We start from the raw sequence: 15807 nt of genomic DNA, 5'->3' as shown, positions 1-15807 counted from the left end.
GTGACCATTTGGATCCGGAGGCTCTTGACTCTCTCCCTGACACATTATGTAGACGCATTCTGCAAGTTGGCTTTCAGCCATTTATTCTTAGGGTGTGGGGCGGTAAACATCCAGAGGTGTCTGACAGCAACCTATTCCCTCTCCCTATTGATAAACACATGCATTCTCAGCCAAGTGTGCATATGCCTGGCTGCCTGGGGCATTCCCTTGGGAATACAGTGGCATGCATCACTACACATGCATTGGTCCCCATTCATTGGTCACATGCATTGTGGCCCGTGAAACAGATTTTCATAACTAGATGAAACCAGATCCTAAAGCCTCGTGCACAAGGCCCTATAGGAGGTGCATGTTGTACAAGTCTGTAATACTTCACCCTTTGACTGCAGTAGGTCCAAGGTACCAATTCAGTGCCCACCCATATGAAGAGGATTCATCTGGAAGCCAAGGGAGAAAGTGTCATCCTCCATTCTCATCGTACATACCAGTTAGGGATGACTTCTAGCACCTATAGCTGCACAGAGGTCCAGTTCGTCAGTACCAACGGGACATTGGGGAAGCCCTCCTCTCGGCATCGGACTCTGATCAGTAGATTCCGAAACATCATAAAATACATTGCTCACGTTATTTATGGCTGGTAATAAAATGACTATGTAAAGATTACGTACAACAGGTGAAATAAGTATTGAACCATGTCAGCAATTTTCTAAGTAAATATATTTTTAATTAGGTGCTGTTGATATGAAAGTTCTCACCAGATGTCTGTAACAACCCGTCAAACCATAGAAGTCAATAAATTACATGTAATAATGAGAAACGACACAGGAAAAGTTACTTACAACTCTAACTGAAATTTATTTAGTGCTGGTGAAGAAACTTCAAGACTACTACTGTATGGAGAAACTAGTCGCAGGCATTGCTCAGCTGGATTTTCTTAAAATTTTTTTTTTTTTTTTTTGCCCATTCTACCACACAAACACCCTTCCCATCCTGAAGCTTTTGTGTGCACCATCTATGAACTCTGAGCTTTAGTTCCTTCCATATATTTTCTGTTGGCTTCAGGTTCGGTGATCAGCTTTGCCATCTTAGCACATTTGTCTGTCTCTAAAATCAATTGATAGTTTCCTTGGCTGTGTGTTTGGGTCCTTATCTTGCTAAAGTGTCCGCCTTCATTTTATCTTCTTCATCCTGGTAGATGGTGGCAGATTTCTATCAAGAATGTCTTGGTAAATTTGTCGATTCACCCTCAATTATATGCAGTTTACCAGTGCCGTATGCTTAAAAAAAAAAATAAGTCTCAGACCATAATGTTACCACCTCCCAAACTTCACTGTTGGTATGGTGTTGTTGGGGTGACGTGCAGTGCCTTTTAGCTTCCAAACATGAAGTGTATTATGGCATCTAAAGAGTCCAATTTTGGTCTCATCTGACCAGACTATGTTCTAGTATCTCACAGCCTCGTCTAACTATTGAGCAAACTGTAAATGCACTTGAATATGCTTTTTGTTCAGCAATGGAGTCTTGCGTGGTGAGCGTGCATACAGGCCACAGAGGTTGTGTGGTGAGCGTGCATACAGGCCATGGGGGTTGAGTGCATTACTTGCGGTTGTTTTTGAAAAAACTGTACCTGATGATTCCAGGTTTTTCTGTGCCTCTCCACTTGGCTCTTAAACTCTTCTGATAATTTCACTCCCCTGTCTGAAATCTTGCAGGGAGCACCTGGTCATGGCCAGTTTATGGTGAATGGCCCCAACAGTGCACACTGGTACCTTCAATAGTTTAGAAATTCTTCTGTCAATGCTTTCCAACAATAAGGTTGCAAAGGTCTTGAGGTGACTCACTGATTTTTACCCACCATGAGATGTTTATTGTGTGACATCTTGGTAATGAGACACCTTTTTTTATTTTTAGGCCATCTGGTGAACTAGCTAATAAGGTTTTTCATTAAAGGGAACCTGTCACCTGAATTTGGCAATCTTGCCTTGCGCAGGCGTGTACTTCGGAGGACACAGCATGAACTTCAACCCAATATTGCGGCCAGCATGCAGCCAGCGGGTAAGGAAAGGGTGAATCAAACCCTGAAAACCCCGCCCATATGACCGCAAATGTTCCCTATAAGTGGCAGGGTTGCTTTCTAATTACTGACTTCATCTAGTGACAGGACTTTTCATTTCATTTTGCACCTCTTTCTTCATGTGTTCACTACTTATTTTTTTTCTCCTTGTCATTTTTCTTTGTTACTCATAATTTAGGGAGATTAGTACTTTTGACTTCTTTGTCTGTGTGGATTGGATGGGCTGTTACATCTGGTGTGAATTTTCAAGTCAATGGCACCTTTTAGAAATAGATTTACTTAGGAAATTGGTGACGTGTTTATTAATTTTTATTCACTTATATTATGCTGTTTAAATCCACAACACTTCACATACATTATCACCACTGTCCCCATTGGGGCTCACGATCTAGACTTCCTAAGTAGATGTCTTTGGAGTGTGAGAGGAAACTTCAGCAAACACGGGGAATGTTCTCCTCACAGATATTGTCCTTGGTGGGATTTGAACAAAGCAACAGTGCTAACCACTGAGCCAGTTGCTTATCTCAGCCGCTGTGTGTAGTACAGTAATGGCACGCGAAAAAAAGCATTTGGCAAATAAAATAAATATATATATATTAGTACAGACCAAAAGTTTGGACACATCTCATTTAAAGATTTTTCTGTATTTCATGACTATGAAAAATGTAAATTTACACTGAAGGCATCAAAGCTATGAATTAACACATGTGCAATTATATACTTAACAAAAAAAGTGTGAAACAACTGAAAATATGTCTTATATTCTAGGTTCTTCAAATAGCCACCTTTTGCTTTGCACACTCTTGACATTCTCTTGATGAGCTTCAAGAGGTAGTCACCGGGAATGGTCTTCTAACAATCTTGAAGGAGTTCCCAGAGATGCTTAGCACTTGTTGGCCCTTTTGCCTTCACTCTGCGGTCCAGCTCACCCCAAACCATCTCGATTGGGTTCAGGTCTGGTGACTGTGGAGGCCAGGTCATCTGGAGTAGCACCCCATCACTCTCCTTCTTGGTCAAATAGCCCTTACACAGCCTGGAGATGTGTTTGGGCTCATTGTCCTGTTGAAAAATAAATGATGGTCCAACTAAACGCAAACCGGATGGAATAGCATGCCGCTGCAAGATGCTGTGGTAGCCATGCTGGTTCAGTATGCCTTCAATTTTGAATAAATCCCCAACAGTGTCACCAGCAAAGCCCCCCCCCCCCCACACCATCACACCTCCTCCGCCATGCTTCACGGTGGGAACCAGGCATGTAGAGTCCATCCGTTCACCTTTTCTGCGTCGCACAAAGACACGGTGGTTGGAACCAAAGATCTCAAATTTGGACTCATCAGACCAAAGCACAGATTTCCACTGGTCTAATGTCCATTCCTTGTGTTCTTTAGCCCAAACAAGTCTCTTCTGCTTGTTGCCTGTCCTTAGCAGTGGTTTCCTAGCAGCTATTTTACCATGAAGGCCTGCTGCACAAAGTCTCCTCTTAACAGTTGTTGTAGAGATGTGTCTGCTACTAGAACTCTGTGTGGCATTGACCTGGTCTCTAATCTGAGCTGCTGTTAACCTGCGATTTCTGAGGCTGGTGACTCGGATAAACTTATCCTCAGAAGCAGAGGTAACTCTTGGTCTTCCTTTCCTGGGGCGGTCCTCATGTGAGCCAGTTTCTTCCCACTGCACTTGGGGACACTTTCAAAGTTTGCCCAATTTTTCGAACTGACTGACCTTCATTTCCTAAAGTAATGATGGCCACTCCTTTTTCTTTACTTAGCTGCTTTTTTCTTGCCATAATACAAATTTTAACAGTCTATTCAGTAGGACTATCAGCTGTGTATCCACCAGACTTCTGCACAACACAACTGATGGTCCCATCCCCATTTATAAGGCAAGAAATCCCACTTATTAAACCTGACAGGGCACACTTGTGAAGTGAAAACCATTCCCGGTGACTACCTCTTGAAGGTCATCAAGAGAATGCCAAGAGTGTGCAAAGCAGTCATCAAAGCAAAAGGTGGCTACTTTGAAGAACCTAGAATATAAGACATAATTTCAATTGTTCACACTTTTTTAAGTATATAATTCCACGTGTATTAATTCATAGTTTTGATGCCTTCAGTGTGAATTTACAATTTTCATAGTCATGAAAATACATAAAAATCTTTAAATGGGGTGTGTCCAAACTTTTGGACTCTAGTGTGTATGTGTATATATATCGTATATACTCGAGTATAAGCCGAGATTTTCAGCCTATTTTTTGGGGCTGAAAGTCCCCCTTATACTCGAGTCATACGCAGGGGTCGGCAGGGGAGGGGGGCGGGGGCTGTCTAATTATACTTACCTACTCCTGGTGTGGTCCCGGCACGTCCCTGCTTCTTCCAGCGCTGCAGCTTCTTCCTGTACTGAGCGGTCACATGGTACCGCTCATTACAGTAATGAATATGCGGCTCCACCTCCCAAAGAGGTAGAGCCGCATATTCATTACTGTAAATGAGAGGTAACTGTGACCGCTCAGTACAGGAAGAATATGCATTGCCGGGAGAAGCAGGGACTGCACGGCGCCAGGAGCAGGTAAGTATACGGGGAGGGGGAGCGCAGCTCTGCGTGATAATTACCTGCTCCTCGTTCGGGTGCGGCTCCGTCATCAGCGTCCTCTGGCAGTGACGCTCAGGTCAGAGGGCGCGGTGACGTGGTCAGTGCGCGCCCTCTGCTGAACGTCAGTACTGAGTACGGAGCCGCACCCGAACGAAGAGCAGGTAAAAGTGCCGGGGTCCTGTGCGATGGAGAGGTGTTGTGAATTCTGTGGCAGAGCTCCCTCCTGTGGTCACAAGTGGTACTGCGGCTTCTGAGTTTCCTTCCTCAGGTGATGTGGTGAAGTCGTTAGGTGCTGCTCTATTTAACTCCACCTAGTGCTTTGCTCCTGGACTCCAGTCAATGTTCTAGTATTGGTCTTGCTTCCTCCTGGATCGTTCCTGTGGCCTGTCTGCTCTGCATAAGCTAAGTTTTGCTTGTGTTATTTTTGTTTGCTACTTTTTCTGTCCAGCTTGCTTTATTGGTTTTTCTGGCTTGCTGGAAGCTCTGGGACGCAGAGGGAGCAACTCCGTACCGTTAGTCGGTGCGGAGGGTCTTTTTGCCCCTCTGCGTGGTTGTTTGTAGGGTTTTGTGTTGACCGCAAAGTTATCTTTCCTATCTTCGGTCTGCTCAGTAAGTCGGGCCTCACTTTGCTAAATCTATTTCATCTCTGTGTTTGTATTTTCATCTTACTCACAGTCATTATATGTGGGGGGCTGCCTTTTCCTTTGGGGTATTTCTCTGAGGCAAGGTAGGCTTATTTTTCTATCTTAGGCCTAGCTAGTTTCTCAGGCTGTGCCGAGTTGCATAGGCAGAGTTAGGCGCAATCCACGGCTGCCTCTAGTGTGGTTGGATAGGATTAGGGATTGCGGTCAGCAGAGTTCCCACGTCTCAGAGCTCGTCCTATGTCTTTTGGTTATTGTCAGGTCACTTTGTGTGCTCTGAACTTCAAGGTCCATTGTGGTTCTGAATTACCTATTCATAACAGAGAGGTGAGTATATGATTTTTTTTTTTTTTTTTATCGCAGCCACAGCATATGGGGCAAGTGACTGTACGGAGCATCTGTATGGGGCCATAACATTTGTGCAGCATTATATGGGGCACGTGACTGTACGGAGCATCTGTATGGGGCCCTTATTACCCTTTATGCAGGATTATATAGGGCATATTTTAATATGGAGCATTATATGGGGCTCCTGATTCAATATGGATATTCAAAAACACTTAACCCACTGATGTCTCGATTAATTTTACTTTTATTGGTATCTATTTTTACTTTTGACATTAACCAGTAGCTGCTGCATTTCCCACCCTAGGCTTATACTCGAGTCATTAAGTTTTCCCAGTTTTTTGTGGCAAAATTAGGGGTCTCGGCTTATACTCGGGTCGGCTTATACTCGAGTGTGTATATGTATATGTGTGTGTGTGTGTGTGTGTATGTATATGTATTTATGTGTGTGTGTGTGTGTGTGTGTGTATGTATATATGTATATGTATATGTATGTATGTATATATATATATATATATATATATATATATATATATATATATATATATATATATATATATATATATATTCTACTATATAAAGCTGAATGTGTGTGTATGTCCGGGATTGGCATCTGCACCGTCGCAGCTACAGCCACAACATTTTGCACAGTCACACGTCTGGACCCTGAGAGCGTCATAGGCTATGTTGTGAGGTGAAATTTTAACTCCGCGCTTTCCAATTCACCAAACTATTTTTCCCCTATCTACATAATGGGGAAAAGTGAAAGGAAAAGTGTTGGAGGCAAATTGACAGCTGCCAGATGTGAACAAGGGGGACTTAAAGAATGAGAGTGATGGCGCCAAAGAGTATATACCGTACAGTTGCTAAGGTGGGGCCCCGACATGAGATACTCACCACACATGGGGATATGAACACACACACAAAATGCGCCACAAACTACCACGTGCTTAAACACATATACCACCCTCAGCACACATTTCACCACACATACACCAACCTCGCCACATAAAAGTCGAAACACAAAAGTCGCCGCTCAAAACTCACCTCGCGCAAAACTCGCCACATGCAAAAACTAGGCTCACGCAAAACTCGCCACAAGTGCAAAACTCACCTCATGGAAAACTCGCCACACGCAAAACTTGCACACGCGGAAAAATTGCCACATGCACAAAATTTGCAACACATGCAAGAGTTGCCTCACACAAAACTTGCACATACTCAAAAGGCACCACACATAAAACTCGCCATGCGCAAAACTTGCTGCACACAACTTGCTACACTAACCTGTCACATGCAACTCGACACACAAAAAGTTGCTACATGCATGTTGCCACACAACTCATCTCACAAAAGTCGCTACATGCATGTCGCCACACGCAACTCAACACACACAACTTGACAAACGAAACTCGCCCTAAAACACACACAAGTCTGGTATTAGCCTTCAAAAATAAAAATCTGATTAATAAGCAGACAAACTACAACAATTGCACCATATAGGAAATACGGCAGCTGTCAGTCACATGACCTGTCTATTATGTGTATGTGTGAGCTAATATACAGGTCCTTCTCAAAAAATTAGCATATAGTGTTAAATTTCATTATTTACCATAATGTAATGATTACAATTAAACTTTCATATATTATAGATTCATTATCCACCAACTGAAATTTGTCAGGTCTTTTATTGTTTTAATACTGATGATTTTGGCATACAACTCCTGATAACCCAAAAAACCTGTCTCAATAAATTAGCATATTTCACCCATCCAATCAAATAAAAGTGTTTTTTAATAACAAACAAAAAAACCAACAAATAATAATGTTCAGTTATGCACTCAATACTTGGTCGGGAATCCTTTGGCAGAAATGACTGCTTCAATGCGGCGTGGCATGGAGGCAATCAGCCTGTGACACTGCTGAGATGTTATGGAGGCCCAGGATGCTTCAATAGCGGCCTTAAGCTCATCCAGAGTGTTGGGTCTTGCGTCTCTCAACTTTCTCTTCACAATATCCCACAGATTCTCTATGGGGTTCAGGTCAGGAGAGTTGGCAGGCCAATTGAGCACAGTAATACCATGGTCAGTAAACCATTTACCAGTGGTTTTGGCACTGTGAGCAGGTGCCAGGTTGTGTTGAAAAATGAAATCTTCATCTCCATAAAGCATTTCAGCCGATGGAAGCATGAAGTGCTCCAAAATCTCCTGATAGCTAGCTGCATTGACCCTGCCCTTGATGAAACACAGTGGACCAACACCAGCAGCTGACATGGCACCCCACACCATCACTGACTGTGGGTACTTGACACTGGACTTCAGGCATTTTGGCATTTCCTTCTCCCCAGTCTTCCTCCAGACTCTGGCACCTTGATCTCCGAATGACATGCAAAATTTGCTTTCATCAGAAAAAAGTACTTGGGACCACTTAGCAACAGTCCAGTGCTGCTTCTCTGTAGCCCAGGTCAGGCGCCTCTGCCGCTGTTTATGGTTCAAAAGTGGCTTTACCTGGGGAATGCGGCACCTGTAGCCCATTTCCTGCACACGCCTGTGCACGGTGGTTCTGGATGTTTCCACACCAGACTCAGTCCACTGCTTCCTCAGGTTCCCCAAGGTCTGGAATCGGTCCTTCTCCACAATCTTCCTCAGGGTCCGGTCTCCTCTTCTCGTTGTACAGCGTTTTCTGCCACATTGTTTCCTTCCAACAGACTTACCATTGAGGTGCCTTGATACAGCACTCTGGGAACAGCCTATTTGTTGAGAAATTTCTTTCTGGGTCTTACCCTCTTGCCTGAGGGTGTCAATGATGGCCTTCTTGACATCTGTCAGGTCGCTTACCCATGATGGGGGTTTTGAGTAATGAACCAGGCAGGGAGTTTATAAAAGCCTCAGGTATCTTTTGCATGTGTTTAGAGTTAATTAGTTGATTCAGAAGATTAGGGTAATAGGTCGTTTAGAGAACCTTTTCTTGATATGCTAATTTATTGAGACAGGTTTTTTGGGTTATCAGGAGTTGTATGCCAAAATCATCAGTATTAAAACAATAAAAGACCTGACAAATTTCAGTTGGTGGATAATGAATCTATAATATATGAAAGTTTAATTGTAATCATTGCATTATGGTAAATAATGAAATTTAACACTATATGCTAATTTTTTGAGAAGGACCTGTATACTGCCAGGGGGAGGGCTTCCTGCTGGCTGGGGATTTATCAGGCTGCCAATTTATCTTACAAATACTGAGGTAAAAATACTGGGCAAATAACGTGTGAACGAGGTCTAATACAGGAGATCACACAGGTATATACTATATACAGGGGAGATGACACACAGATATATACTATATACAGGAGAGATGACACACAGGTATATACTATATAGAGGAGGAGATGACATACAGGTACATACTATATACAGGAGGAGATGACATACAGGTATATACTATATACAGGAGGAGATGACACACGTATATACTATATACAGGAGCAGATTACCTACAGGTATATACTATATACAGGAGGAGATGACATACAGGTATTTGCTATATATAGAAGATGACATACAGGTATATACTATATACAGGAGGAGATGACACACCGATATATACTATATACAGGGGAGATGACACACAGGTATATACTATATACAGGAGGAGATGACATACAGGTATATACTATATATAGGAGGAGATGACATACAGGTATATACTATATATAGGAGGAGATGACATACAGGTATATACTATATACAGGGGAGATGATACAGCAGGTATATACTATATACAGGGGAGATGACATACAGGTATATACTATATACAGGAGATGACATACAGGTGTATACTATATACGGTGCCTACAAGTAGTATTCAACCCCCTGCAGATTTAGCAGGTTTACACATTTGGAATTAACTTGGCATTGTGACATTTGGACTGTAGATCAGCCTGGAAGTGTGAAATGCACTGCAGCAAAAAAGAATGTTATTTCGTTGTTTTGTTTTTTTTTAAATTGGGAAAAGTTTTTTCAGAGGGTCATTTATTATTCAACCCCTCAACCCACCAGAATTCTGTTTGGTTCCCCTAAAGTATTAAGAAGTAGTTCAGGCACAAAGAACAATGAGCTTCACATGTTTGGATTAATTATCTCTTTTTCCAGCCTTTTCTGACTATTTAAGACCCTCCCCAAACTTGTGAACAGCACTCAAACATGGTCAACATGGGAAAGACAAAGGAGTATTCCAAGGTCATCAGAGACAAGATCGTGGAGGGTCACAAGGCTGGCAAGGGGTACAAAACCCTTTCCAAGGAGTTGGGCCTACCTGTCTCCACTGTTGGGAGCATCATCCGAAAGTGGAAGGCTTATGGAACTACTGTTAGCCTTCCACGGCCTGGACAGCCTTTGAAAGTTTCCTCCCGTGCCGAGGCCAGGCTTGTCCGAAGAGTCAAGGCTAACCCAAGGACAACAAGGAAGGAGCTCCGGGAAGATCTCATGGCAGTGGGGACATTGGTTTCAGTCAATACCATAAGTAACGTACTCCACCGCAATGGTCTCCGTTCCAGACGAGCCCGTAAGGTACCTTTACTTTCAAAGCGTCATGTCAAGGCTCGTCTACAGTTTGCTCATGATCACTTGGAGGACTCTGAGACTGACTGGTTCAAGGTTCTCTGGTCTGATGAGACCAAGATCGAGATCTTTGGTGCCAACCACACACGTGACGTTTGGAGACTGGATGGCACTGCATACGACCCCAAGAATACCATCCCTACAGTCAAGCATGGTGGTGGCAGCATCATGCTGTGGGGCTGTTTCTCAGCCAAGGGGCCTGGCCATCTGGTCCGCATCCATGGGAAGATGGATAGCACGGCCTACCTGGAGATTTTGGCCAAGAACCTCTGCTCCTCCATCAAGGATCTTAAGATGAGTCGTCATTTCATCTTCCAACAAGACAACGACCCAAAGCACACAGCCAAGAAAACCAAGGCCTGGTTCAAGAGGCAAAAAATCAAGGTGTTGCAGTGACCTAGTCAGTCTCCTGACCTTAACCCAATTGAAAACTTGTGGAAGGAGCTCAAGATTAAAGTCTACATGAGACACCCAAAGAACCTAGATAACTTGGAGAAGATCTGCATGGAGGAGTGGGCCAAGATAACTCCAGAGACCTGTGCCGGCCTGATCAGGTCTTATCAGGTGGAAGCGCTTGGTATTAGCGCGAAACGATCGTCGTTGTCTTGCCTGTCGCACTCCTACTTTCACTCCCTCCCTTGAACCATGAAGATGATTTGCTGCATGTTCTAATAAAGGACGTTTGAATTGCCACTGATTGGTGAGTGCTATTGCGTTTTTTCTATTTTTTTTATTTACATGGACACTTTGTTTCACGCAAGCACCGCCTTTCATCTGATCGGACTATCTTTTGTTGGGAAACTCTCCACATTGAGTTTATAATCTCTGCAAAGTCGAGCTGTGCCGCTCACTTTTTTTCTTTTTCTGGCACAAACATGTATATACTGAGGTGAAAATGAGAGGTGTGAGGTGAAAATGAAAAGGTGTGAGTGTAAAATGAGAGGAGTGAGGGAAAATAGTGTAGTGATCGGAAAATGACAGATGTGAGGTCGAAATGACAAGTGTTAGGGGGGAATGAGAGGAGTGAGGGAGAAAATGAGAGGTGTGAGGGGGAAAATGAGAGATGTGAGGGGGAAAATGAGAGGCGTGATGGGAAAATAAGAGAAGTGAGGTGCTATAACTAACCACAGATATTTACTATGCCCAGGCAACGCCGGGCTCTTCAGCTAGTATATATATATATATAATTATCCATGGGCATCTGAACGAGTACATTGCAAAAAAAGAAAAGTTTGGTGTGTAGTGTACGTGAGGTATAAACATGTGTATGATGGGTGGAGGACCCCCAGTATGACCAGCACACGACCCCCGCACTGTCCATCCCTGTTCGATACTACAATGAAATACTGATATAAGACCTGCATGAACAATATGGCGATATTACAGTATTTGAAGCCTCGACACCCGGATTCTTTGTTTTGCATAAAAAGGACATTACATTTCAGCCATATGTCAGATATATTAGGTGTTCGCTTTTGTTAGTTTTAAAGAGGAAACCAACATCCCCTTTATAAAAAATAAATAAAAAAACAAACAACTTTGTTTTTAACCATTCCAACATTTAACCCTATAGGTGTATAATGCAGACTTGGCCTTTTGTGTTCAGTATACAGCGTTGTTGAATCACCGATCCCTCATTGTATTCTGCCATCTCAGTATATAAAACCTTGGTCAGGAAAGCATTTTTTTATTTATTTTTTTTAATTTTGCAGAGTAAATGCCCTGCAGGGCTCCGTTTACAGATCCCACACATTCTAAACTTCAAACACAAAGTCATTATTATCCCTGCTGGAGATTTGCAGTCAGTCAACATTTGCTTAAATGCAAGTTCAGCTGATAACTGTATTTGTAAAAGATAAACACTAATTCTGGAGGCTTTTGTTCCTCACTGTAAAGTAAAGGTACCGTCACACTAAGCAACGCTGCAGCAATACCGACAACGATCCGGATCGCTGCAGCGTCGCTGTTTGGTCGCTGGAGAGCTGTCACACAGACCGCTCTCCAGCGACCAACTATGCCGGTAACCAGGGTAAACATCGGGTTACCGATGCACTCCATGGCTCAGCACCACCCTACATCTCCTCTCTGGTCTCAGTCTACCAACCTACCCGTGCCCTCCGCTCCGCTAATGACCTCAGGTTAGCATCCTCAATAATCAGAACCTCCCATTCCCGTCTCCAAGACTTTACACGTGCTGCGCCGATTCTTTGGAATGCACTACCTAGGTTAATACGATTAATCCCCAATCCCCACAGTTTTAAGCGTGCCCTAAAAACTCATTAGACATCAGACTGGCCTACCGCCTCAATACATTAACCTAACGATCCCTGTGTGGCCTATTTAAAACAAACAAACAAACAAAAAAACATAACAATCAGGTTCCTCGCATCATGTTCTCATACACTTTATGCAGTTAATAGCCCTCTGTGTCTGTACTGCTACATACTTAGGCAGTTAACTGGTTCATGCAGCTTTACATGAACACCCGAGCCTTACACTATGGCCGGTCCGAATAACTAAAGCAATTGTTACCATCCACCTCTCGTGTCTCCCCTTTTCCTCATAGTTTGTAAGCTTGTGAGCAGCAGGGCCCTCACTCCTCCTGGTATCTGTTTTGAACTGTGATTTCTGTTATGCTGTAATGTCTATTGTATGTACAAGTCCCCTCTATAATTTGTAAAGCGCTGCGGAATATGTTGGCGCTATATAAATAAAAATTATTATTATTATTATTATTATTATTATTGTTACTAAGCACAGGGCCGCACTTAGTAACCCGATGTTTACCCTGGTTACCAGCGTAAAAGTAAAAAAAAAAAAAAAACACTACATACTTACCTTCCGCTGTCTGTCCCTCGGCGCTCTGCTTCTCTGCCCTGTGTAAGCACAGCAGCTAGAAAGCACAGCGGTGACGTCACCGCTCTGCTTTCCGGCCACTGTGCTTACACAGGGCAGAGAACCGCTCTGCTTTCCGGCCGCTGTGCTTACACAGGGCAGAGAAGCAGAGCGCCGAGGGACAGACAGCGGAAGGTAAGTATGTAGTGTTTTTTTTTTTTACTTTTACGCTGGTAACCAGGGTAAACATCGGGTTACTAAGCGCGGCCCTGCGCTTAGTAACCCGATGTTTACCCTGGTTACCAGCGAAGACATCGCTGAATCGGCGTCACACACGCCGATTCAGCGATGTCAGCGGGAGATCCAGCGACGAAATAAAGTGCTGGACTTTCTGCAGCGACCAATGACATCACAGCAGGATTCTGATCGCTGCTGTGTGTCAAACTGAACGATATCGCGAGCCAGGACGCTGCAACGTCACGAATCGCTAGCGATATCGTTCAGTGTGAAGGTACCTTTACACTACAGGTTGTGTCTCAGCACAGAGCCTGAGAGGGTGGAGTCTAACAGGGGGTCCCGCTGGGATTGTCAAGCTCCGCCCCCACAAGATTTCACCTAAGTAATTGCTTATATACCAAACCCAAAGCATCACTAAACCAATTGTATCCAACCACCATGATTCCTAAAGATTTACTGGAATTTAGTTGCTGATCGCTCTAAATTATGAGTTCTGTCAAGGATTTTCGCCTTCTTCCTGCTATAATACTGCCCCTATGTACAAGAATATAACTGCTATAATACTGCCCCTATGTGCAAGAATATAGCTGCTATAATACTGCCCCTATGTGCAAGAATATAGCTGCTATAGTACTGCCCCTATGTGCAAGAATATAGCTGCTATAATACTGCCCCTATGTGCAAGAATATAGCTGCTATAATACTGCCCCTACGTGCAAGAATATAGCTGCTATAATACTGCCCCTACGTGCAAGAATATAGCTGCTATAATACTGCCCCTACGTGCAAGAATATAGCTGCTATAATACTGCCCCTACGTGCAAGAATATAGCTGCTATAGTACTGCCCCTACGTGCAAGAATATAGCTGCTATAGTACTGCCCCTACGTGCAAGAATATAGCTGCTATAGTACTGCCCCTACGTGCAAGAATATAGCTGCTATAGTACTGCCCCTACGTGCAAGAATATAGCTGCTATAGTACTGCCCCTACGTGCAAGAATATAGCTGCTATAGTACTGCCCCTACGTGCAAGAATATAGCTGCTATAGTACTGCCCCTACGTGCAAGAATATAGCTGCTATAGTACTGCCCCTACGTGCAAGAATATAGCTGCTATAGTACTGCCCCTACGTGCAAGAATATAGCTGCTATAGTACTGCCCCTACGTGCAAGAATATAGCTGCTATAGTACTGCCCCTACGTGCAAGAATATAGCTGCTATAGTACTGCCCCTACGTGCAAGAATATAGCTGCTATAGTACTGCCCCTACGTGCAAGAATATAGCTGCTATAGTACTGCCCCTACGTGCAAGAATATAGCTGCTATAGTACTGCCCCTACGTGCAAGAATATAGCTGCTATAGTACTGCCCCTATGTGCAAGAATATAGCTGCTATAGTACTGCCCCTATGTGCAAGAATATAGCTGCTATAGTACTGCCCCTATGTGCAAGAATATAGCTGCTATAGTACTGCCCCTATGTGCAAGAATATAGCTGCTATAGTACTGCCCCTATGTGCAAGAATATAGCTGCTATAATACTGCCCCTATGTGCAAGAATATAGCTGCTATAATACTGCCCCTATGTGCAAGAATATAGCTGCTATAATACTGCCCCTATGTGCAAGAATATAACTGTAAATCTATAAAAACTTGCACGAGTCAACCTCAAGGTATAATATAGTAACAAATTTTATTAGCATAAAACATAACAAAACAAAGAAAGAGACAATAATGATGGTGATAAATACCAGTAAATAGTCACCATAGACCTAAGGCACATTAATAGTTACTCACTTCACTGCCACAAGGTTTAAATCTCCCGTGCATTCAGCAGTCTATTACGCCCAATGGCATTACAATCCTGTGTCCCATGCTTGAGATGTAACATAAATGGTATGTAAAAGCATTAGTAAAAAACGTTAGATTACCTTAGGTCTGATGGCGCCAGAGCCCCTACGCGCGTTTCGGCTGCGTGTGCATTCTTCCGGGTGCTATAATACTGCCCCCTATGTGCAAGAATATAACTGCTACAATACCGCCCCCTGTGTGCAAGAATATATCTGCTACAATACCGCCCCCTGTGTGCAAGAATATATCTGCTACAATACCGCCCCCTGTGTGCAAGAATATATCTGCTACAATACCGCCCCCTGTGTGCAAGAATATATCTGCTACAATACCGCCCCGTGTGCAAGAATATAACTGCTATAATACCGCCCCCTGTGTGCAAGAATACATCGGCTATCATACCGCCTCCTGTGTACAAGAATACATCAGCTATAATAATTTTGGTCACTTTTGTCATTGCTCTCACCTCTAGAGGTACTGTACAGTAGCATGAGGCAGTGTCTACAACCCACAGAAGGTGCTCAGGTAGTGCAGCTCATCCAGGATGACACCTCAATGCAAACTGTGGCAAGAAAGGTAGCTGTGTCTGTCAGCACAATGTCCAGAGCATGCCAGGA

At 43.4% G+C, this 15807-nt stretch overlaps 1 protein-coding gene across 1 annotated transcript in view; it reads left to right on the top strand.

The window, feature by feature from the left end:
* ACER3 (alkaline ceramidase 3) overlaps positions 1-15807 on the top strand; it is a 193844-nt gene that overhangs the window by 19724 nt on the left and 158313 nt on the right. The window lies entirely within an intron of this gene.

This window comes from Ranitomeya imitator, chromosome 3 (genome assembly GCF_032444005.1).
Source record: "Ranitomeya imitator isolate aRanImi1 chromosome 3, aRanImi1.pri, whole genome shotgun sequence".
Taxonomy (NCBI): domain Eukaryota; kingdom Metazoa; phylum Chordata; class Amphibia; order Anura; family Dendrobatidae; genus Ranitomeya; species Ranitomeya imitator.
Note: the sequence above shows the minus strand (reverse complement) of the source record. Positions and strands in the feature narration are given on the sequence as shown.